This window comes from Daucus carota, chromosome 2, assembly GCF_001625215.2.
Source record: "Daucus carota subsp. sativus chromosome 2, DH1 v3.0, whole genome shotgun sequence".
Taxonomy (NCBI): Eukaryota; Viridiplantae; Streptophyta; class Magnoliopsida; order Apiales; family Apiaceae; genus Daucus; species Daucus carota.
The window spans coordinates 6,120,331-6,146,949 of record NC_030382.2 but is presented as its reverse complement, the minus strand read 5'-3'; positions in this window follow the sequence as shown (position 1 = coordinate 6,146,949).

Here is a 26,619-nt window from a genome sequence, read left to right as displayed (position 1 = left end):
TCAAACGAGTCAAGAATGAAACTACAAGTAGATTACAATTTCAAACAACCGAAAATGAAGCTACAAGTTGTTTTTAACTTCGAACGAGTTTGGAATGAAGCTACAAGTTGTTTCCAACTTCAATCTACCAATAATGAAGCTACAAGTTGTTTACGGGCTCAAACGAGTCAAGAATGAAACTACAAGTTGATTACAATTTCAAACAACCGAAAATGAAGCTCCAAGTTGTTTTTAACTTCAAACGAGTATGGAATGAAGCTACAAGTTGTTTCCAACTTCAATCTAGTCAATAATGAAGCTATAAGTTGTTTCCGGGCTCAAACGAGTCAAGAATGAAACTACAAGTTGATTACAATTTCAAACAACCGAAAATCAAGCTACAAGTTGTTTTTAACTTCAAACGAGTCTGGAATGAAGCTAAAAGTTGTTTCCAACTTCAATCTACCAATAATGAAGCTATAAGTTGTTTCCGGGCTCAAACGAGTCAAGAATGAAACTACAAGTTGATTACAATTTCAAACAACCGAAAATGAAGCTACAAGTTGTTTTTAACTTCGAACGAGTCTGGAATGAAGCTAAAAGTTGTTTCCAACTTCAATCTACCAATAATTAAGCTACAAGTTGTTTACGGGCTCAAACGAGTTAAGAATGAAACTACAAGTTGATTACAATTTCAAACAACCGAAAATGAAGCTACAAGTTGTTTTTAACTTCGAACGAGTTTGGAATGAAGCTACAAGTTGTTTCCAACTTCAATCTACCAATAATGAAGCTACAAGTTGTTTACGGGCTCAAACGAGTCAAGAATGAAACTACAAGTTGATTACAATTTCAAACAACCGAAAATTAAGCTACAAGTTGTTTTTAACTTCAAACGAGTCTGAATGAAGCTAAAAGTTGTTTCCAACTTCAATCTACCAATAATGAAGCTACAAGTTGTTTCCGGGCTCAAACGAGTCAAGAATGAAACTACAAGTAGATTACAATTTCAAACAACCGAAAATGAAGCTACAAGTTGTTTTTAACTTCGAAAGAGTTTGGAATGAAGCTACAAGTTGTTTCCAACTTCAATCTACCAATAATGAAGCTACAAGTTGTTTACGGGCTCAAACGAGTCAAGAATGAAACTACAAGTTGATTACAATTTCAAACAACCGAAAATGAAGCTACAAGTTGTTTTTAACTTCAAACGAGTATGGAATGAAGCTACAAGTTGTTTCCAACTTCAATCTAGTCAATAATGAAGCTACAAGTTGTTTCCGGGCTCAAACGAGTCAAGAATGGAACTACAAGTTGATTACAATTTCAAACAACCGAAAATCAAGCTACAAGTTGTCTTTAACTTCAAACGAGTCTGGAATGAAGCTAAAAGTTGTTTCCAACTTCAATCTACCAATAATGAAGCTACAAGTTGTTTCCGGGCTCAAACGAGTCAAGAATGAAACTACAAGTTGATTACAATTTCAAACAACCGAAAATGAAGCTACAAGTTGTTTTTAACTTCAAACGAGTCTGGAATGAAGCTAAAAGTTGTTTCCAACTTCAATCTACCAATAATGAAGCTACAAGTTGTTTACGGGCTCAAACGAGTCAAGAATGAAACTACAAGTTGATTACAATTTCAAACAACCGAAAATGAAGCTACAAGTTGTTTTTAACTTCGAACGAGTCTGGAATGAAGCTAAAAGTTGTTTCCAACTTCAATCTACCAATAATTAAGCTACAAGTTGTTTACGGGCTCAAACGAGTTAAGAATGAAACTACAAGTTGATTACAATTTCAAACAACCGAAAATGAAGCTACAAGTTGTTTTTAACTTCGAACGAGTTTGGAATGAAGCTACAAGTTGTTTCCAACTTCAATCTACCAATAATGAAGCTACAAGTTGTTTACGGGCTCAAACGAGTCAAGAATGAAACTACAAGTTGATTACAATTTCAAACAACCGAAAATCAAGCTACAAGTTGTTTTTAACTTCAAACGAGTCTGAAAAGCTAAAAGTTGTTTCCAACTTCAATCTACCAATAATGAAGCTACAAGTTGTTTCCGGGTTCAAACGAGTCAAGAATGAAACTACAAGTAGATTACAATTTCAAACAACCGAAAATGAAGCTACAAGTTGTTTTTAACTTCGAACGAGTTTGGAATGAAGCTACAAGTTGTTTCCAACTTCAATCTACCAATAATGAAGCTACAAGTTGTTTACGGGCTCAAACGAGTCAAGAATGAAACTACAAGTTGTTTACAATTTCAAACAACCGAAAATGAAGCTCCAAGTTGTTTTTAACTTCAAACGAGTATGGAATGAAGCTACAAGTTGTTTCCAACTTCAATCTAGTCAATAATGAAGCTATAAGTTGTTTCCGGGCTCAAACGAGTCAAGAATGGAACTACAAGTTGATTACAATTTCAAACAACCGAAAATCAAGCTACAAGTTGTTTTTAACTTCAAACGAGTCTGGAATGAAGCTAAAAGTTGTTTCCAACTTCAATCTACCAATAATGAAGCTACAAGTTGTTTCCGGGCTCAAACGAGTCAAGAATGAAACTACAAGTTGATTACAATTTCAAACAACCGAAAATTAAGCTACAAGTTGTTTTTAACTTCAAACGAGTCTGGAATGAAGCTAAAAGTTGTTTCCAACTTCAATCTACCAATAATGAAGCTACAAGTTGTTTCCGGGCTCAAACGAGTCAAGAATGAAACTACAAGTTGATTACAATTTCAAACAACCGAAAATGAAGCTACAAGTTGTTTTTAACTTCGAACGAGTCTGGAATGAAGCTAAAAGTTGTTTCCAACTTCAATCTACCAATAATTAAGCTACAAGTTGTTTACGGGCTCAAACGAGTTAAGAATGAAACTACAAGTTGATTACAATTTCAAACAACCGAAAATGAAGCTACAAGTTGTTTTTAACTTCGAACGAGTTTGGAATGAAGCTACAAGTTGTTTCCAACTTCAATCTACCAATAATGAAGCTACAAGTTGTTTACGGGCTCAAACGAGTCAAGAATGAAACTACAAGTTGATTACAATTTCAAACAACCGAAAATCAAGCTACAAGTTGTTTTTAACTTCAAACGAGTCTGAATGAAGCTAAAAGTTGTTTCCAACTTCAATCTACCAATAATGAAGCTACAAGTTGTTTCCGGGCTCAAACGAGTCAAGAATGAAACTACAAGTTGATTACAATTTCAAACAACCGAAAATGAAGCTACAAGTTGTTTTTAACTTCGAACGAGTTTGGAATGAAGCTACAAGTTGTTTCCAACTTCAATCTACCAATAATGAAGCTACAAGTTGTTTACGGGCTCAAACGAGTCAAGAATGAAACTACAAGTTGTTTACAATTTCAAACAACCGAAAATGAAGCTACAAGTTGTTTTTAACTTCAAACGAGTCTGGAATGAAGCTACAAGTTGTTTCCAACTTCAATCTAGTCAATAATGAAGCTACAAGTTGTTTCCGGGCTCAAACGAGTCAAGAATGAAACTACAAGTTGATTACAATTTCAAACAACCGAAAATGAAGCTACAAGTTGTTTTTAACTTCGAACGAGTTTGGAATGAAGCTACAAGTTGTTTCCAACTTCAATCTACCAATAATGAAGCTACAAGTTGTTTCCGGGCTCAAACGAGTCAAGAATGAAACTACAAGTTGATTACAATTTCAAACAACCGAAAATCAAGCTACAAGTTGTTTTTAACTTCAAACGAGTCTGAAATGAAGCTAAAAGTTGTTTCCAACTTCAATCTACCAATAATGAAGCTACAAGTTGTTTCCGGGTTCAAACGAGTCAAGAATGAAACTACAAGTAGATTACAATTTCAAACAACCGAAAATGAAGCTACAAGTTGTTTTTAACTTCGAAAGAGTTTGGAATGAAGCTACAAGTTGTTTCCAACTTCAATCTACCAATAATGAAGCTACAAGTTGTTTACGGGCTCAAACGAGTCAAGAATGAAACTACAAGTTGTTTACAATTTCAAACAACCGAAAATGAAGCTCCAAGTTGTTTTTAACTTCAAACGAGTATGGAATGAAGCTACAAGTTGTTTCCAACTTCAATCTAGTCAATAATGAAGCTACAAGTTGTTTCCGGGCTCAAACGAGTCAAGAATGGAACTACAAGTTGATTACAATTTCAAACAACCGAAAATCAAGCTACAAGTTGTCTTTAACTTCAAACGAGTCTGGAATGAAGCTAAAAGTTGTTTCCAACTTCAATCTACCAATAATGAAGCTATAAGTTGTTTCCGGGCTCAAACGAGTCAAGAATGAAACTACAAGTTGATTACAATTTCAAACAACCGAAAATGAAGCTAAAAGTTGTTTTTAACTTCGAACGAGTCTGGAATGAAGCTAAAAGTTGTTTCCAACTTCAATCTACCAATAATTAAGCTACAAGTTGTTTACGGGCTCAAACGAGTTAAGAATGAAACTACAAGTTGATTACAATTTCAAACAACCGAAAATGAAGCTACAAGTTGTTTTTAACTTCGAACGAGTTTGGAATGAAGCTACAAGTTGTTTCCAACTTCAATCTACCAATAATGAAGCTACAAGTTGTTTACGGGCTCAAACGAGTCAAGAATGAAACTACAAGTTGATTACAATTTCAAACAACCGAAAATGAAGCTACAAGTTGTTTTTAACTTCGAACGAGTCTGGAATGAAGCTAAAAGTTGTTTCCAACTTCAATCTAGTCAATAATGAAGCTACAAGTTGTTTCCGGGCTCAAACGAGTCAAGAATGAAACTACAAGTTGATTACAATTTCAAACAACCGAAAATCAAGCTACAAGTTGTTTTTAACTTCAAACGAGTCTGGAATGAAGCTAAAAGTTGTTTCCAACTTCAATCTACCAATAATGAAGCTACAAGTTGTTTCCGGGCTCAAACGAGTCAAGAATGAAACTACAAGTAGATTACAATTTCAAACAACCGAAAATGAAGCTACAAGTTGTTTTTAACTTCGAACGAGTCTGGAATGAAGCTAAAAGTTGTTTCCAACTTCAATCTACCAATAATTAAGCTACAAGTTGTTTACGGGCTCAAACGAGTTAAGAATGAAACTACAAGTTGATTACAATTTCAAACAACCGAAAATGAAGCTACAAGTTGTTTTTAACTTCAAACGAGTCTGGAATGAAGCTAAAAGTTGTTTCCAACTTCAATCTACCAATAATGAAGCTATAAGTTGTTTCCGGGCTCAAACGAGTCAAGAATGAAACTACAAGTTGATTACAATTTCAAACAACCGAAAATCAAGCTACAAGTTGTCTTTAACTTCAAACGAGTCTGGAATGAAGCTAAAAGTTGTTTCCAACTTCAATCTACCAATAATGAAGCTATAAGTTGTTTCCGGGCTCAAACGAGTCAAGAATGAAACTACAAGTTGATTACAATTTCAAACAACCGAAAATGAAGCTAAAAGTTGTTTTTAACTTCGAACGAGTCTGGAATGAAGCTAAAAGTTGTTTCCAACTTCAATCTACCAATAATTAAGCTACAAGTTGTTTACGGGCTCAAACGAGTTAAGAATGAAACTACAAGTTGATTACAATTTCAAACAACCGAAAATGAAGCTACAAGTTGTTTTTAACTTCGAACGAGTTTGGAATGAAGCTACAAGTTGTTTCCAACTTCAATCTACCAATAATGAAGCTACAAGTTGTTTACGGGCTCAAACGAGTCAAGAATGAAACTACAAGTTGATTACAATTTCAAACAACCGAAAATCAAGCTACAAGTTGTTTTTAACTTCAAACGAGTCTGAAATGAAGCTAAAAGTTGTTTCCAACTTCAATCTACCAATAATGAAGCTACAAGTTGTTTCCGGGTTCAAACGAGTCAAGAATGAAACTACAAGTAGATTACAATTTCAAACAACCGAAAATGAAGCTACAAGTTGTTTTTAACTTCGAAAGAGTTTGGAATGAAGCTACAAGTTGTTTCCAACTTCAATCTACCAATAATGAAGCTACAAGTTGTTTACGGGCTCAAACGAGTCAAGAATGAAACTACAAGTTGTTTACAATTTCAAACAACCGAAAATGAAGCTCCAAGTTGTTTTTAACTTCAAACGAGTATGGAATGAAGCTACAAGTTGTTTCCAACTTCAATCTAGTCAATAATGAAGCTATAAGTTGTTTCCGGGCTCAAACGAGTCAAGAATGAAACTACAAGTTGATTACAATTTCAAACAACCGAAAATCAAGCTACAAGTTGTTTTTAACTTCAAACGAGTCTGGAATGAAGCTAAAAGTTGTTTCCAACTTCAATCTACCAATAATGAAGCTACAAGTTGTTTCCGGGCTCAAACGAGTCAAGAATGAAACTACAAGTAGATTACAATTTCAAACAACCGAAAATGAAGCTACAAGTTGTTTTTAACTTCGAACGAGTCTGGAATGAAGCTAAAAGTTGTTTCCAACTTCAATCTACCAATAATTAAGCTACAAGTTGTTTACGGGCTCAAACGAGTTAAGAATGAAACTACAAGTTGATTACAATTTCAAACAACCGAAAATGAAGCTACAAGTTGTTTTTAACTTCAAACGAGTCTGGAATGAAGCTAAAAGTTGTTTCCAACTTCAATCTACCAATAATGAAGCTACAAGTTGTTTCCGGGCTCAAACGAGTCAAGAATGAAACTACAAGTTGATTACAATTTCAAACAACCGAAAATCAAGCTACAAGTTGTCTTTAACTTCAAACGAGTCTGGAATGAAGCTAAAAGTTGTTTCCAACTTCAATCTACCAATAATGAAGCTATAAGTTGTTTCCGGGCTCAAACGAGTCAAGAATGAAACTACAAGTTGATTACAATTTCAAACAACCGAAAATGAAGCTAAAAGTTGTTTTTAACTTCGAACGAGTCTGGAATGAAGCTAAAAGTTGTTTCCAACTTCAATCTACCAATAATTAAGCTACAAGTTGTTTACGGGCTCAAACGAGTTAAGAATGAAACTACAAGTTGATTACAATTTCAAACAACCGAAAATGAAGCTACAAGTTGTTTTTAACTTCGAACGAGTTTGGAATGAAGCTACAAGTTGTTTCCAACTTCAATCTACCAATAATGAAGCTACAAGTTGTTTACGGGCTCAAACGAGTCAAGAATGAAACTACAAGTTGATTACAATTTCAAACAACCGAAAATGAAGCTACAAGTTGTTTTTAACTTCGAACGAGTTTGGAATGAAGCTACAAGTTGTTTCCAACTTCAATCTACCAATAATGAAGCTACAAGTTGTTTCCGGGTTCAAACGAGTCAAGAATGAAACTACAAGTAGATTACAATTTCAAACAACCGAAAATGAAGCTACAAGTTGTTTTTAACTTCGAAAGAGTTTGGAATGAAGCTACAAGTTGTTTCCAACTTCAATCTACCAATAATGAAGCTACAAGTTGTTTACGGGCTCAAACGAGTCAAGAATGAAACTACAAGTTGTTTACAATTTCAAACAACCGAAAATGAAGCTCCAAGTTGTTTTTAACTTCAAACGAGTATGGAATGAAGCTACAAGTTGTTTCCAACTTCAATCTAGTCAATAATGAAGCTATAAGTTGTTTCCGGGCTCAAACGAGTCAAGAATGGAACTACAAGTTGATTACAATTTCAAACAACCGAAAATCAAGCTACAAGTTGTCTTTAACTTCAAACGAGTCTGGAATGAAGCTAAAAGTTGTTTCCAACTTCAATCTACCAATAATGAAGCTATAAGTTGTTTCCGGGCTCAAACGAGTCAAGAATGAAACTACAAGTTGATTACAATTTCAAACAACCGAAAATCAAGCTACAAGTTGTCTTTAACTTCAAACGAGTCTGGAATGAAGCTAAAAGTTGTTTCCAACTTCAATCTACCAATAATGAAGCTATAAGTTGTTTCCGGGCTCAAACGAGTCAAGAATGAAACTACAAGTTGATTACAATTTCAAACAACCGAAAATGAAGCTAAAAGTTGTTTTTAACTTCGAACGAGTCTGGAATGAAGCTAAAAGTTGTTTCCAACTTCAATCTACCAATAATTAAGCTACAAGTTGTTTACGGGCTCAAACGAGTTAAGAATGAAACTACAAGTTGATTACAATTTCAAACAACCGAAAATGAAGCTACAAGTTGTTTTTAACTTCGAACGAGTTTGGAATGAAGCTACAAGTTGTTTCCAACTTCAATCTACCAATAATGAAGCTACAAGTTGTTTACGGGCTCAAACGAGTCAAGAATGAAACTACAAGTGAATTACAATTTCAAACAACCGAAAATCAAGCTACAAGTTGTTTTTAACTTCAAACGAGTCTGAAATGAAGCTAAAAGTTGTTTCCAACTTCAATCTACCAATAATGAAGCTACAAGTTGTTTCCGGGTTCAAACGAGTCAAGAATGAAACTACAAGTAGATTACAATTTCAAACAACCGAAAATGAAGCTACAAGTTGTTTTTAACTTCGAAAGAGTTTGGAATGAAGCTACAAGTTGTTTCCAACTTCAATCTACCAATAATGAAGCTACAAGTTGTTTACGGGCTCAAACGAGTCAAGAATGAAACTACAAGTTGTTTACAATTTCAAACAACCGAAAATGAAGCTCCAAGTTGTTTTTAACTTCAAACGAGTATGGAATGAAGCTACAAGTTGTTTCCAACTTCAATCTAGTCAATAATGAAGCTATAAGTTGTTTCCGGGCTCAAACGAGTCAAGAATGGAACTACAAGTTGATTACAATTTCAAACAACCGAAAATCAAGCTACAAGTTGTTTTTAACTTCGAACGAGTTTGGAATGAAGCTACAAGTTGTTTCCAACTTCAATCTACCAATAATGAAGCTACAAGTTGTTTACGGGCTCAAACGAGTCAAGAATGAAACTACAAGTTGATTACAATTTCAAACAACCGAAAATCAAGCTACAAGTTGTTTTTAACTTCAAACGAGTCTGAAATGAAGCTAAAAGTTGTTTCCAACTTCAATCTACCAATAATGAAGCTACAAGTTGTTTCCGGGTTCAAACGAGTCAAGAATGAAACTACAAGTAGATTACAATTTCAAACAACCGAAAATGAAGCTACAAGTTGTTTTTAACTTCGAAAGAGTTTGGAATGAAGCTACAAGTTGTTTCCAACTTCAATCTACCAATAATGAAGCTACAAGTTGTTTACGGGCTCAAACGAGTCAAGAATGAAACTACAAGTTGTTTACAATTTCAAACAACCGAAAATGAAGCTCCAAGTTGTTTTTAACTTCAAACGAGTATGGAATGAAGCTACAAGTTGTTTCCAACTTCAATCTAGTCAATAATGAAGCTATAAGTTGTTTCCGGGCTCAAACGAGTCAAGAATGGAACTACAAGTTGATTACAATTTCAAACAACCGAAAATCAAGCTACAAGTTGTCTTTAACTTCAAACGAGTCTGGAATGAAGCTAAAAGTTGTTTCCAACTTCAATCTACCAATAATGAAGCTATAAGTTGTTTCCGGGCTCAAACGAGTCAAGAATGAAACTACAAGTTGATTACAATTTCAAACAACCGAAAATGAAGCTAAAAGTTGTTTTTAACTTCGAACGAGTCTGGAATGAAGCTAAAAGTTGTTTCCAACTTCAATCTACCAATAATTAAGCTACAAGTTGTTTACGGGCTCAAACGAGTTAAGAATGAAACTACAAGTTGATTACAATTTCAAACAACCGAAAATGAAGCTACAAGTTGTTTTTAACTTCGAACGAGTTTGGAATGAAGCTACAAGTTGTTTCCAACTTCAATCTACCAATAATGAAGCTACAAGTTGTTTACGGACTCAAACGAGTCAAGAATGAAACTACAAGTTGATTCCAATTTCAAACAACCGAAAATGAATGTACAAGTTTTTTTTAACTTCGAACGAGTCTGGAATGAAGCTAAAAGTTGTTTCCAACTTCAATCTAGTCAATAACGAAGCTACAAGTTGTTTCCGGGCTCAAACGAGTCAAGAATGAAACTACAAGTTGATTACAATTTCAAAAACCGAAAATCAAGCTACAAGTTGTTTTTAACTCCCAACGAGTCTGGAATGAAGCTAAAGTTGTTTCCAACTTCAATCTACCAATAATGAAGCTACAAGTTGTTTCCGGGGTCAAACGAGTCAAGAATGAAACTACAAGTAGATTACAATTTCAAACAACCGAAAATGAAGCTAAAAGTTGTTTTTAACTTCGAACGAGTCTGGAATGAAGCTAAAAGTTGTTTCCAACTTCAATCTACCAATAATTAAGCTACAAGTTGTTTACGGGCTCAAACGAGTTAGGAATGAAACTACAAGTTGATTACAATTTCAAACAACCGAAAATGAAGCTACAAGTTGTTTTTAACTTCGAACGACTTTGGAATGAAGCTACAAGTTGTTTCCAACTTCAATCTACCAATAATGAAGCTACAAGTTGTTTACGGGCTGAAACGAGTCAAGAATTAAATTACAAGTTGATTACAATTTCAAACAACCGAAAAAGAATGTACAAGTTGTTTTCAACTTCAAACGAGTCTGGAATGAAGCTACAAGTTGTTTCCAATTCCAATCTAGTCAATAATGAAGCTACAAGTTGTTTCCGGGCTCAAACGAGTCAAGAATGAAACTACAAGTTGGTTACAATTTCAAACAACCGAAAATGAAGCTACAAGTTGTTTTTAACTTCAAACGAGTCTGGAATGAAGCTACAAGTTGTTTCCAACTTCAACCTAGTCAATAATGAAGCTACAAGTTGTTTCCGGGCTCAAACGAGTCAAGAATGAAACTACAAGTTGATTACAATTTCAAACAACCGAAAATCAAGCTACAAGTTGTTTTTAACTTCAAACGAGTCTGGAATGAAGCTAAAAGTTGTTTCCAACTTCAATCTACCAATAATGAAGCTACAAGTTGTTTACGGACTCAAACGAGTTAAGAATGAAACTACAAGTTGATTCCAATTTCAAACAACCGAAAATGAATGTACAAGTTTTTTTTAACTTCGAACGAGTCTGGAATGAAGCTAAAAGTTGTTTCCAACTTCAATCTAGTCAATAATGAAGCTACAAGTTGTTTCCGGGCTCAAACGAGTCAAGAATGAAACTACAAGTTGATTACAATTTCAAACAACTGAAAATCAAGCTACAAGTTGTTTTTAACTTCAAACGAGTCTGAAATGAAGCTAAAAGTTGTTTCCAACTTCAATCTACCAATAATGAAGCTACAAGTTGTTTCCGGGTTCAAACGAGTCAAGAATGAAACTACAAGTAGATTACAATTTCAAACAACCGAAAATGAAGCTACAAGTTGTTTTTAACTTTGAAAGAGTGTGGAATGAAGCTACAAGTTGTTTCCAACTTCAATCTACCAATAATGAAGCTACAAGTTGTTTACGGGCTCAAACGAGTCAAGAATGAAACTACAAGTTGTTTACAATTTCAAACAACCGAAAATGAAGCTACAAGTTGTTTTTAACTTCAAACGAGTATGGAATGAAGCTACAAGTTGTTTCCAACTTCAATCTAGTCAATAATGAAGCTACAAGTTGTTTCCGGGCTCAAACAAGTCAAGAATGGAACTACAAGTTGATTACAATTTCAAACAACCGAAAATCAAGCTACAAGTTGTCTTTAACTTCAAACGAGTCTGGAATGAAGCTAAAAGTTGTTTCCAACTTCAATCTACCAATAATGAAGCTATAAGTTGTTTCCGGGCTCAAACGAGTCAAGAATGAAACTACAAGTTGATTACAATTTCAAACAACCGAAAATGAAGCTAAAAGTTGTTTTTAACTTCGAACGAGTCTGGAATGAAGCTAAAAGTTGTTTCCAACTTCAATCTACCAATAATTAAGCTACAAGTTGTTTACGGGCTCAAGCGAGTTAAGAATGAAACTACAAGTTGATTACAATTTCAAACAACCGAAAATGAAGCTACAAGTTGTTTTTAACTTCGAACGAGTTTGGAATGAAGCTACAAGTTGTTTCCAACTTCAATCTACCAATAATGAAGCTACAAGTTGTTTACGGGCTCAAACGAGCAAGAATTAAACTACAAGTTGATTACAATTTCAAACAACCGAAAATGAAGCTACAAGTTGTTTTTAACTTCAAACGAGTCTGGAATGAAGCTAAAAGTTGTTTCCAACTTCAATCTACCAATAAAGAACCTACAAGTTGTTTACGGGCTCAAACGAGTCAAGAATGAAACTACAAGTTGATTACAATTTCAAACAACCGAAAATCAAGCTACAAGTTGTTTTTAACTTCAAACGAGTCTGGGATGAAGCTAAAAGTTATTTCCAACTTCAATCTACCAATAATGAAGCTACAAGTTGTTTACGGACTCAAACGAGTCAAGAATGAAACTAAAAGTTGATTCCAATTTCAAACAACCGAAAATGAATGTACAAAGTTATTTTTAACTTCGAACGAGTCTGGAATGAAGCTAAAAGTTGTTTCCAACTTCAATCTAGTCAATAACGAAGCTACAAGTTGTTTCCGGGCTCAAACGAGTCAAGAATGAAACTACAAGTTGATAACAATTTCAAAAACCGAAAATCAAGCTACAAGTTGTTTTTAACTTCAAACGAGTCTGGAATGAAGCTAAAAGTTGTTTCCAACTTCAATCTACCAATAATGAAGCTACAAGTTGTTTCCGGGCTCAAACGAGTCAAGAATGAAACTACAAATAGATTACAATTTCAAACAACCGAAAATGAAGCTAAAAGTTGTTTTTAACTTCGAACGAGTTTGGAATGAAGCTAAAAGTTGTTTCCAACTTCAATCTAGTCAATAATGAAGCTACAAGTTGTTTCCGGGCTCAAACGAGTCAAGAATGAAACTACAAGTTGATTACAATTTCAAACAACCGAAAATGAAGCTACAAGTTGTTTTTAACTTCGAACGACTTTGGAATGAAGCTACAAGTTGTTTCCAACTTCAATCTACCAATAATGAAGCTACAAGTTGTTTACGGGCTCAAACGAGTCAAGAATTAAATTACAAGTTGATTATAATTTCAAACAACCGAAAATGAATGTACAAGTTGTTTTCAACTTCAAACGAGTCTGGAATGAAGCTACAAGTTGTTTCCAACTCCAATCTAGTCAATAATGAAGCTACAAGTTGTTTCCGGGCTCAAACGAGTCAAGAATGAAACTACAAGTTGATTACAATTTCAAACAACCGAAAATGAAGCTACAAGTTGTTTTTAACTTCAAACGAGTCTGGAATGAAGCTACAAGTTGTTTCCAACTTCAATCAAGTCAATAATGAAGCTACAAGTTGTTTCCGGGCTCAAACGAGTCAAGAATTAAACTACAAGTTGATTACAATTTCAAACAACCGAAAATCAAGCTACAAGTTGTTTTTAACTTCAAACGAGTCTGGAATGAAGCTAAAAGTTGTTTCCAACTTCAATCTACCAATAATGAAGCTACAAGTTGTTTACGGACTCAAACGAGTTAAGAATGAAACTACAAGTTGATTCCAATTTCAAACAACCGAAAATGAATATACAAGTTTTTTTTAACTTCGAACGAGTTTGGAATGAAGCTAAAAGTTGTTTCCAACTTCAATCTAGTCAATAATGAAGCAACAAGTTGTTTCCGGGCTCAAACGAGTCAAGAATGAAACTACAAGTACATTCCAATTTCAAACAACCGAAAATGAATGTACAAGTTTTTTTTAACTTCGAACGAGTCTGGAATGAAGCTAAAAGTTGTTTCCAACTTCAATCTAGTCAATAACGAAGCTACAAGTTGTTTCCGGGCTCAAACGAGTCAAGAATGAAACTACAAGTTGATTACAATTTCAAAAACCGAAAATCAAGCTACAAGTTGTTTTTAACTTCAAACGAGTCTGGAATGAAGCTAAAAGTTGTTTCCAACTTCAATCTACCAATAATGAAGCTACAAGTTGTTTCCGGGCTCAAACGAGTCAAGAATGAAACTACAAGTAGATTACAATTTCAAACAACCGAAAATGAAGCTAAAAGTTGTTTTTAACTTCGAACGAGTCTGGAATGAAGCTAAAAGTTGTTTCCAACTTCAATCTACCAATAATTAAGCTACAAGTTGTTTACGGGCTCAAACGAGTTAGGAATGAAACTACAAGTTGATTACAATTTAGAATGAAACTACAACGGGCTGGAGATGTTTCTCTCTCTAAACATTTCCTCTCCCTTCTCTCTAGGATAGAACCCTAAAACTAAAACCCTAACCAGCCGCCTTGTTTTCTGCTCTATAATCCAAACCCTTTTATCCCCCTTCTTGATCTCTCACCTAAATTTCTTATATCTATTACTTTATACTCCTTATTTCTCTTCTTGTACGATGAGCTCTAATTGCGACTCCGATGGTTGCCCTATTGACCACGACGGTTTCAAATTAGAGGATGGAGTCTTCTCTTCAGCAGCTCCATTCGCTATTCGAGGTGATGTTTTTCGTGATATCATGTCTGGTTCCAGTAAAGATACTAAAGGTAGTCATTTGGAGGTAGATGCTCTGGATCTTGGCAATCGACCTCTTTTTCAGAGTAGTTCTGGAGGTATTCCGCTGGTGGAACAGGTGGAGGTAGAGGAAGATGACTCCGATGGCACTATTTCCCCCTCTACTGCCAGAGAAATGTGTGGGTCAGATCTTAGTGCTACGGTCCAAGCTGTGCTTCGCTCGTCTAAACACGAAAGAGAAGAGTTGTATGCTGCGCGTAATCGATTAATGAAGTTCCAAAGTTTCATCAAATCTAAAGGATTTTCTGAAGCTGATGTCCTGGGTTCGGAAAGTGGAGAGTATTTCTCTAAAACTCTTGAAAGGGATGAGTTTGGTCTGCCCAAGTTGGTTGCTTCACCTACACCTTCAATTGGAGCTCGCAAAGAGCAAGGTAACCCCATGGTTGATAAAATGAAATCTAAGCTAGTTCCCCCTGGTGCTGATAACTTGTTTGAGTAAATGCCTAAATCGTCTCCTCCCCCCTCTGTTGGAGAAACAAGACAAACTTCTACTGAGCCTAAAGTGGGACCTGAGCCTCCCAAATCGTGGTCACATGTTGTAAAAACTGCCTCTCCTGTTCCTCCCCAGGTTAAATTCTCTTATGTTCCGCCTAAAGAGGGTGAAAATATCGTTGCACCACCTGACGATGAGCTCAAAGAAGGCAATGACAAGCTCAAGTTTACGATTGTGGGTAGTTTTACTAAAGGCACTGTCTCTTTTAACAAGATGGTTGAATTTGCAAATAAAGCTTGGAAAGATAGGGGACTACTTCATGTGGGACAGAAAGACAGTCGAACATACTTGTTTCGTTTCAATTCTGAAAGTAGTATGGCTAATATTCTGGTCAGAGGGACATGGTATATTGATAGAAAACCAATGGTGGTTCACGCTTGGGGTACTGCAGTTAGCTCTATTAAGACAATGCCTCTTTGGGTGCGTTTTGATCAAGTGCCGGATAGCTACTGGACACAACAATGCCTGAGCAGGTTAGCTAGCGTCATTGGACCTCCGCTTTGTGCTGATGAATTAACTGCGAAATTAGAAGTTCTCCCCTTCGCTAAAATATGTGTACAGTATTCTATTGGTGATACTCTCCCTACTTCTATACCTGTTATGGTTTTGAATCCGATTACTAATGAGAAAACTGAACACAAAGTGCTTGTCAGTTATCCCAGTAAACCTTTAGCATGTTCTGCGTGCAAATCGCTTGGACATCTTGTGGGAGCTTGCCCAACTGTTACTCGAGTATGGGTTAAGAAGGTGAAATCTTCTGAGACAGAAGCCCCTGTCGTCCCTGAAACGGTGACTCGCCATGATGCCGAAGGGCCATCTTTGAAGACTCCTGTTGAAGCTACTCCTTCAAAGATTGTGAAAGCTCCTACTGGCAACACTCCTCTCGTAAAGGTCTCACCTTCTGCAGACATGGATCTCTCTGATGCTTCTGCCACTCCTTCTAATGCCTTTAAAAACTTGAGGAAAGTTGATGAATGTGATAATAAGCATACTACCTCCACTGGTGACAATGAACAGCCCTTTCAGCTCTCTAAACACCAGAAGAAAAGACTGAGGAAAGCTCAGAGGAAATCCCCCCCTCCCTCTACTTAGTAAGTCATGCAGCTAGATTTATGTACATATAATATTAGAGGTTTAAATAATAAGCAGCTTTTTGTGAAAGAATTTATTAACTTTCATAAATTATCGTTCATTTCGCTGCTGGAAACTCAAGTCAATGAGTCCTCTGCTCAATCTATAGCTAAATTTATCAGTCCAAGATTTAGTTGGATTTTTAATTACTCTCATCATGCGAATGGCCGTGTTTGGATTGGGTTTGATAAAACTATCTGGAATGTCCAACAAATTGCTTGTTCGGACCAACAAATTTCGTGCTCTGTTTGCCATGTGAGTTCTGGACATCAGTTTTATATTTCTTTTGTCTATGGATTTAACACTCCCACTGAGAGAAGACAACTCTGGCATGATCTTTTGAGGTTCTGTAACCAACTTCCTACTGATTCCCCTTGGTGTGCAGTTGGTGATTATAATGTGTGCTTGGGGCCTTCAGAATCTAGTCGTGGCCTCAATTGGAATTCTAGTATGCTGGCCCTTAAAGATTTTATTTCCGAAGCTGGTATCTCTGATTTGAAGGCGTTTGGTCCTGTTTTTACTTGGTGGGACTGTAATCTCTCTTCTCCAAATTTCAAGAAGCTTGACAGATGCATGGTGAATGGTGCTTGGCTGAATTCTCTTTCTAATTCTCATGCCTCCATTCTCCCTCGAGGCATCTCAGATCACTCCCCTGTTGGCTTATTTCTGGGATTTCAGGTTGAAAAAATCCATAAACCGTTCCAGTTCTTCAATCACTTAATTGCTCATGAGGAGTTTTATGATATTGTTCGAAATACTTGGGATACTAATATCCAAGGTAACCCCTGGTTTGTGTTGACTTCTAAGTTAAAGCTGGTTAAAACTGCTATGAAGCGCTTGAATTCTCAGAAAGGCAATGCTCACTGTAATGTCATCGAGGCTCGAGATGCTCTGCACCTTTTTCAGGAGAGTCTTCCCGCTAATCCCAGTTCTGATCAGTTACGTTATGAGAAACATCTTGTAGAAGTTTTTGCAAAGGCTCTCAATGACGAAGAAAGTCTTCTAAAACAAAAGTCCCGTATCAATTGGCTCAAGCATGGAGATTCGAACAGCAGATTCTTCTTCTCGAATTGTAAGAACAGATGGAACTCTAACAAAATTACTCAGCTTCAGAACGATCATGGCACCACTGTCACCTCTCATAGAGATATTGCTGATGTTGCGGTTAGTTATTTCTCAAAACTCATGGGTAACTCGCATCCAGTTAATGAATTTCCCTTGGACTTGCAGCTGCCTCATATCACCCAATCTCAAGCTCTAGATCTCACTCAGCCTTTCAATAAAGAAGATGTGCTTTTGGCTCTTAAATCTATGGCAAAGAACAAATGTCCTGCGCCGGATGGGTTTACAGTAGAATTCTACTTAGCAACCTGGAGTATAGTTGGTGATACTGTATGTAAAGCAATCTTATCTTTTTTCAACAATTATCACTTGCCTCGCATCATAAACTCCACTGCACTTACTCTGGTTCCTAAATGTCAATCACCAACTTCTATGGCAGACTTTCGACCGATTGCGTGTTGTAATATCATTTATAAATGCATCTCAAAAATGATTGCTAAGAGACTTAAGTGCATCATGCCTGCTATCATCTCTATGCCTCAGTCTGCTTTCATCAGTGGTCGGCAAATTGGAGACAATATTCTTCTAGCCCAAGCTCTTCTCAAGGATTATCATTTAAAATATGGTCCATCCAAATGTGCTCTCAAAGTGGATCTTCGTAAAGCTTTCGATTCCCTTAATTGGCAATTTTTGCGACAGGCCCTTCATCACATTTGTAACGCCTGTAATATTTGACTTATATATATTACAGTATTTCATTTTGGTGATATATAAAATTTCGTGTTTTAATTACCAAATTATGTGAATTGACTCGTTTATTGTTATGTGACTTTCGTATGTCGTTATAATGTACTTATATGACTTTTGGTGAATAGTTCTCGCTACGCGATTAAATAATATTACTAGTTGCGACGGTTTTGACTTTACATTAATAAATGTGATCGTTGCCGTTACCCGATTAAATAATAGTTGAGATATATGCGATTTAGTAATATTTGATAAATTGCGAGTAGCCGATAAGCTTTAACTTGTAAAATAGCGTTTGGTGCATATATTTTTCTCGAGATTTTACGTGTATTATATTCGTGTTTTATATTTATGTGAAATGTGACTATTAGAGCTCTACTTGTAATATTTCTTTTAAAATTCATTTCTTGTCCAAAATTTGTGAAAACTATTTTATTAAACTTCTAAAATCCCATATTATTTGTGATATTAATTTCATGATTTATCGATTTGTACTTTAATTATCAAAACTCTTTCTTTTAATACTCTTTTAATCACACTTTTATTAATTATCAAAAGACTACATTACCCTTGCATGCATTTTACACTAACACCTGGAAGAAGGATAATCTAGTCATTCTACACCCCACTACCACTAGTTGGTCAAGTCAAAACACTAGAAAACAAAATAACACATGCTTCCACACTTCACATGATCATATACAACCACAACACACAAACTCACTTCTCTCACCTCTCTCTTTTCTCTCCCTCACTTCTCTCCCTCTCTTCATTCGGCCGAAGCTCACCCCTCCCCCATCTTCACCATTTCTTTCACTTCCTTTGAGATTTTTAAGCTTTGCAAGCCAAGTTCTTCACAACTCAAGCTCGATACTTCAAATTCTAGGTGAGATCTTACTTGCATGTGATGTTTGGAGCCGAAATGGGGCTTTGATCCTTATGGATTTAGAGTCACCATTTTGGAGGTTCCTAAATGATGATCTTGATGTGTTTTTGGTAAGGTTTCATACCTCATTTTGGCCAATACACACTTGAATCATCACATTCGGCAATGACTCCAATGAGGAGCCGAATGTATACATATATATATGTGAGATGATGATTTTGAAATTCATGATTTGAGGTTGGTTGCTTGTATATTCGAAAGGTGTGATGATTTGCTGAAGTTTTGGTGTGATTTCAGTCCTTGCATGTCTATTATTTTGATGATATAGCATGAATTAGAGCTTGTATAAATGTTTCTAGTGATGCATGTTGAAGCCGAGTGAAATGCCATGACTTTGAGTTTTGGATGAGATTTTTGAGTAATGCATGCCATGTTCTAAGTGTTAAAATGATAGTTTATGGTGTGTATGATGATATCTAGTAGTAATCAATAGCTATTATGTGAATACCATGTTGATATACTCGAAAATTTGCTCATATATGCTCCCTGAAATTCTGCTCTGTTTTACCTCTATTTATGCCTCGGTTTTGTGTTCTTGGATGGTTAAAATTGGTAATATCTTGCTTTGTGTGACTAGTCAGTAGGTGTATGAATATTGTAGAATAGGATTGTGGCTTGGTTTGTTGGTTTGTGGTGTTTGGAGGGTGTTAAGGTGGAAGGAGACACACACACACACCATGGCAGATTTTTGCACCTTAGAAACCATGAGAAATAGATGTGTCATGCTTAGGCCCTCATAGGCCCAAGTCTCCTGGAGTTGGGACTTGATGTATACAAGTCTCCAGTAGCCATAAAAGTCATAAAAACCATCATTTACATAGATGCACACACACATCTTTGAGTATAGGGCAGAACAGGGCACCTTGAGATTTATTGTGTCCTTAAGTGGTTAACACCTTGTCAATGATGAGGCCCTCATGGGGCCTTGATTTAGATGAACTTAGGAGAGTATTAGGAAGCTATTTGAGTCACTGGATTGGTGTAGTGAGTGAGTTTAGTGAGTCTCAAGTTGTTAAGTTCATGGCAGTCCCCACAGCAGGGCAGGGTGCTCTGTGCCAACTTTGTTTAGAGGCCCAAGGAGGCCTGAGCAAGGCCTTAGTGTCATTCCAAGTGCACAACTTATATTTAAGTCTTAAGTACCCAGTAGAGTCACAATTTCACCAAGGCACATAGTGGAAACACTTGTTTTTGCCAAAAACCCCAAGAGGTGCCAAACTGCCAAGGCAGAATGGTCACTTTGGCACACTAGTTTTTAAGAACCTATATAGGCAAGGCCTTTGAGTCATACCACTTCATAATATTAGTTTAAGATTGTGTCAACCTTTAGAAATTGGTTTGGAGTCAATACCTTAGGTGGAGATGCCTCATTTCCACTAAAGAACACAAGTGTCACACATGGAGTCACATTCTAGTACCAACTTAGGGTGCATTGCATTTTAGTGTGTCATCAGTGAGGCCTTGACCTCATATTGAGTCCATGAGTTAGTTTTAAGTCATATTAGAGAGTGCAAGTTAGTTTAAGTCAATTCACTTAGTGTAGATGCATTCTTTTACCAAGGCACCCAAGTGTCGCCAAGGTAAGCATACTAGTGAGTCACTTAGGTTGCACTTCACTTGTAAGTCTTGGGTAGTGGGGCACAAGTGTGCCTTACTATTAATTTGTTAATTTGAGGTCATTAGAGTATGGTTAGGAGGTATTGGTCTTAGACCTTATGTGCTACTTGATTAAATGCTTAATTGACTTGGGAATAATTAGAGATATTAAGTAATATAAGTTAAGTAACTAAATGCCATGCTTTACTTGTTATGTGCATTACTTGATGATTATGTTACTTGTTTTAATTAAGTTTAAGTGTATATTTAATATATATGTATATATATTTATTTATATATATATGTATATACATTTATACGCGAAAGGGTAGTTAGTGACGAGGATACTACTAATTATAGGTGCAAGTAGGAGGCCAGGCAAGGAACCCCTAGAAGCATCTATACAAGAGTGCAGTAAGCTTTATCCAGGCAAGTGAAACTCTTCCTTTATACTTGTTTTACAATTGTATACCCTGTGAATGTTGAATTACTGTTATTTAGGGATTGAATTGCCTTATTACCCCTCATGATCATCACTTTGGATTCCAATAATACCCTTGACACTTGAATTACCTTTTTCATATGTTATTACCCTACACCCACATGATTATACTTCAATAGTCCTTGATGAATAATGAGAAATTGATACCCCACATTAACCTGAATTATCTCTTTTGGGACCCTGATCTTAATAACATTTCCTAATTTAGAAAGATCACTTGTATTTTGAAAACACCCTTGCTTATAACTTGTCTTTGATCAAGACCCCTTTTCTGAAAACGATTTGATTTGAAATGACCTTAAAAGGAATTGGATAATAATTTTATTAAGACTGAGGCGCCAGTCAATTATTGCAGCATCAGTAGCGGGGAGCCTGATGTCTGTTTATGGCCAATGTGTGCCGAGGATCCTCCCTGGTTGAATCACTTTATGTGGTTCGGAGCTTGGTGTGGGCTGATCACCCCTCAATGCTCGTAGCGCTGTGTGTTTCCAATTCCAATAAATTGATATCCCACATTGCACCTTTACTTGTGTTCATACCTTGTGATATCTGTTGATGCTTTTGCACTTATTATCTTGCATATTGTGAACTGTTATATATACTGTTTTCACTTGTTGAGCTTTATGCTCATATATATATTGTTGTTGTTATAACCCTTCAGTGAAACCCGAGAATGGCCCGTTTCAAGCAGACCGCACGTAAATCCACCTCAGGCAACGGGATTGCTTACCGCCGTATGATGGAGCAGGTTGGGAACTCGTAGTTCCCTAGTTAATTTCTTCTAATCTTTTGGGATTTAAAAACTGTAGTATAACTTAGACTTGATTTGGATTTCTATTTGGGTTGTAATTGTAACGCCTATAATATTTGACTTATATATATTACAGTATTTCATTTTTGGTGATATATAAAATTTCGTGTTTTAATTGCCAAACTATGTGAATTTGACTCGTTTATCATTACATGACTTTCGTATGTCGTTATAATGTACTTATATGACTTTTGGCGAATAATTCTCGCTACGCGATTAAATAATATTACTAGTTGCGACGGTTTTGGCTTTTTATTAATAAATGTGATCGTTGCCGTTACCCGATTAAATAATAATAGAGATATATGCGATTTAGTGATATTTGATAAATTGCGAGTAGCCGATAAGCTTTAACTTGTAAAATAGCGTTTCATTGCATATATTTTTCTCGAGATTTTACATGTATTATATTCGTGTTTTATATTTATGTGAAATGTGACTATTAGAGCTCTACTTGTAATATTTCTTTTAAAATTCATTCCTTGTCCAAAATTTGTGAAAACTATTTTATTAAACTTCTAAAATCCCATATTATTTGTGATATTAATTTCATGATTTATCAATTTGCACTTTATTTACTAAAACTCATTCTTTTAATACTCTTTTAATCACACTTTTATTAATTATCAAAAGACTACATTACCCTTGCATGCATTTTACACTAACACTTGGAAGAAGGATAAGCTAGTCATTCTACACTCCACTACCATTAGTTGGTCAAGTCAAAACACTAGAAAACAAACTAACACATGCTTCCACACTTCACATGATCATATACAACCACAACACACAAACCCACTTCTCTCATCTCTCTCTTCTCTCTCCCTCACCCTCTCTCTCGGCTGAACCCAAAAACCCTCCCCTCTCTCCACCATTTTCTTTCATTCTCTTTCATTTCAAGCTTTTGGAGGCCAAGACTTTCACTCTCTAAGCTTGCATCTTCACTTGAGGTTAGAAACTTTTGTTGCATGTTGATTTGGAGCCGAAATGGGGCTTTGATCCTTATGGATTTAGAGTCACCATTTTGGAGGTTCCTAAATGATGATCTTGATGTGTTTTTGGTAAGGTTTCATACCTCATTTTGGCCAATACACACTTGAATCATCACATTCGGCAATGACTCCAATGAGGAGCCGAATGTATACATATATATATGTGAGATGATGATTTTGAAATTCATGATTTGAGTTTGGTTGCTTGTATATTCGAAAGGTGTGATGATTTGCTGAAGTTTTGGTGTGATTTCAGTCCTTGCATGTCTATTATTTTGATGATATAGCATGAATTAGAGCGTGTATAAATGTTTCTAGTGATGCATGTTGAAGCCGAGTGAAATGCCATGACTTTGAGTTTTGGATGAGATTTTTGAGTAATGCATGTAACAACCGGTAATTTTGAACTTCTTCATAAGCACGATACTTATATTCTATGTTATTATGTCGATACGTGGAATTGTTATATAAGAGTGTATATATATATATTCTCTTGTTATGTGGTATTGCAAGTATCACTAATATAACTTTTATGCGATATAATTTCTACGCGATATATTTTGTACGCGAGTAAGATTTCTTGTTACGCGATTTAGTGATAATTGAGATTTATACATGACTTGATGGCATAATTAGATTATATTTCGTGTATAAATAGTCGTATGCGAGAAATTTAGCTACGCGATTAATTATCTTGCACGATTCGATGTTAATTTAATAGTTGCGGCTACGCGATTTAATAATAGTAGAGATTATCGTAAATAGTGGTAAATTGTAATGCGAGCGATTACGTGATATGATATACATATATAATTGTAGTGGAAAGTCGTTTTGTTGTGAATTATTATGTGTATTATTGTGTGTAAATTCTTTTTATACATAGATTATATATTAGAGTGTAATACTTGAAAATGCTTTTAAAAATATTTCTTTGTCCAAAATTTTTGATCATGATTTTGTTAAACTTGTAAAATCTCATAGTATTTATAGTATTAATTTGATGATTTATGGAATTGTAGTTTATTTATTAAAATCCATTCATTTTATTCATACTTTTAGTAATTATAAGATTACACTAGTACCCTTGCATGCATTTTGGTAGAGAATAGAGTCCAAGGGCATGACCGACTATTCACACCATTTGACTCTTGTAATTACCACTAAAACCTTGCATGCATTCTCACCTAAAGCCACTAGAAGGATAGAATTGTAACTACCCAAATCCACTCACTTCTAGTCTAGTCAAAAGCACAAGACTTCATCATTTCCTACACCACACTACACACAAAATCAAACCCACCAAACTCTCCTCCCTCTCTCTCATTTCAGCTGAGTAGAAACCCCCTCCCAAACCCTTAAAATTTTCTCTTCATAACCTCATATACACACATATTTTGCAACTCATCCAAGAGAGAAAAATCATCTCCTAGTCACAAGCTTCCATTTAAGGTTAGTTTGAGTACTTGCATGTCATCAAGCCAAGAGTTTTCGACTTTGGTTCTCATGGACCTAGAGTTGAACTCATTGTGGCTTAAATACTTTGACAAGGAGTGGTCTTGAGGGAGTGTATCACCCCCATTTGTCAAGCCATAACCTTGGTTCAAGCCCTCGGCAATGACTCCCAAGGAGCCGAAGGGAATCCATTGATTTGGATGATTTTTGTGGATGGAATGAGATGTTTCTTGCTGGGATCTTTGAGTTTCAGTCTTTACAAGATTGTTTTACAAAGTTTTAAACATTGCATGTCAAGATCTTGCCAAGAAAGTTAGAGTTTATAAGTGCATGTCATGATTTTCATAGTATAAAGTGTATGCTGATTTTGTCACTTTTTAAACTGGTTTTTGATCATTGCATGCCTCGGTTTTTGCCATAAAATGCTAGTATAATATGTGCCATGATTAGTCATGTTCAGTTTTGATGTATTATGTGATTTTATATGGAGTATTAGATCGAAATCATGCTTAGAAATGCTGAAAACCAATCTGCTCTGCTCTGCTGTGATTTTTGGCTTCGGTAATGTGATTTTTGAGGCTTGATTTGTGTTGTAATTTCTTGTATAAGGCTATACAATAGTGGTATATAGATTATAGACTAGAGTTGTTGGCTTGGTTGTTGTTGAATGGTGTTAAGATGGGTGATAAGGTGGAAGGAGGCACACACTAGCACTGGACAGATTTTTGCACATAGAAACTAGGAGTTTTGGTGTTGATTTGGTTGGGTTTTGCTGGTCCCAAGTGTCCAGGAGTTGGGAGTGAGTTTTGTTATGATTCCAGTAGTCTTAAATCACCAAAGCCCCTGCATTTAGGTAGGTATACACACTCAAAACAGTAGATACCCCAAAACAGGGCAGAATTGAACAATCTGTGTTCTTGTGAGGTTTTCACCTTGTCATGAGTGAGGCCTTCATGGGGCCTTGGCTTAACTGAGCTTAGTGAACCCTAAGAAAGCCTAACAAACCATTAGAACCCAAATCCTAGTGAGAAAACAGAGTTTTAAATCAGTAAACACAAGGCAGTTGGGAAACAGGGTAGTTTTCAGCAGTGTCAACTTTATGTAATAACCTGGAAAGTTTCAGATGGGGCCTTGGAGTGAAACCAAGTCTGAGAGATAGCCTTAAGAGTTGGGAATCCATGGGAATTGATTTGGTAGGAATGCACTTAGTACACATTAAATTATCTCAGTTAGGATGCAGGTAGTGCAGAGAGGTTGCAACAGAGAACCTCACTGTGCCCTTTGAACATTTTAAACCAATTTGTGTGAGGCCTTTGTATTGTATCAATTGCACAAGTAAGTTTAGAGTCTTAGAAACCTATTAGAAGTAAATTAGAGTGAAGGCCCTAGTTAGAGCATCTTATTTTCACTAAGTAACCGAGAGCAACCTTAGAGAGCCATTGGAGAGTTGTAAGTGCAACTCTTGCATGATTGTCAAGGGTATAAGGGCTGAGTTTTGCAAGCACTTTTAGGATTAAGATAAGGTCAGTATGAGGAGTTTAGAAGTTTAGAAATTAGCCTTTATGTGCTACTTGCTTATGTGTTTAGGAGTTTAAGTATGTAGTATATATATATATAGTTAATAAATCATGCCATGCCATTATGTGACTATGTGAATTAGGTGACTATGTGGAGTATGTGAATACATGATTATGTTAATTGTCTTTCATATGTATAAATGAGCATGTATACCTAAAATTAAGTACGTGTAATGACTCTTATAGCGATAGTTAGCTAATAATAGAGTATTAGGTTACGTAACTAGAGAATAGGCGCGTGTAATATAAATTAGACTTAAAATGCCGTTTAGTGACGAGGTTAATATAATGTGTAGGTTCCGAGGCGAAAGGAAAAGCTCGTACCATCAAGATTGAATAATCTCAGAATCTTGCAAAGGCAAGTTACTACATCCTTAACTTTACAATTGTTGCAAATATATGTGCACCCGTGAACTCATAAATCCTTATGAATATTTAGTTGCGATAATCACCATACCTATTATGTTCGCAAATACCTTGACATAAAAATTCCGATCATACTAGTACCTTCCTTTCAAATATATCCTTACACTTGTACCCAAAATGTTAGATTCCCTATTAAAAACTTCCAATAACACCATGACATGTATACTTTCATAAATACCGAATAACACTTGATAGAATTGACTTTCTTTTGACTTTGGAACTTATCCCCTTAAGTCCAATATGCGTTGACACATTATTAGTGAACTTGAACCCTTTTGCCATATTTCAATAAAAGATGATATAAACCTTTTTCCGGCATCCATGTTATAAATCAAAATGAATTATAAAATGTTTTCTTTAGTGATTTGGACTAGACGCAAGTCCTTTTCAC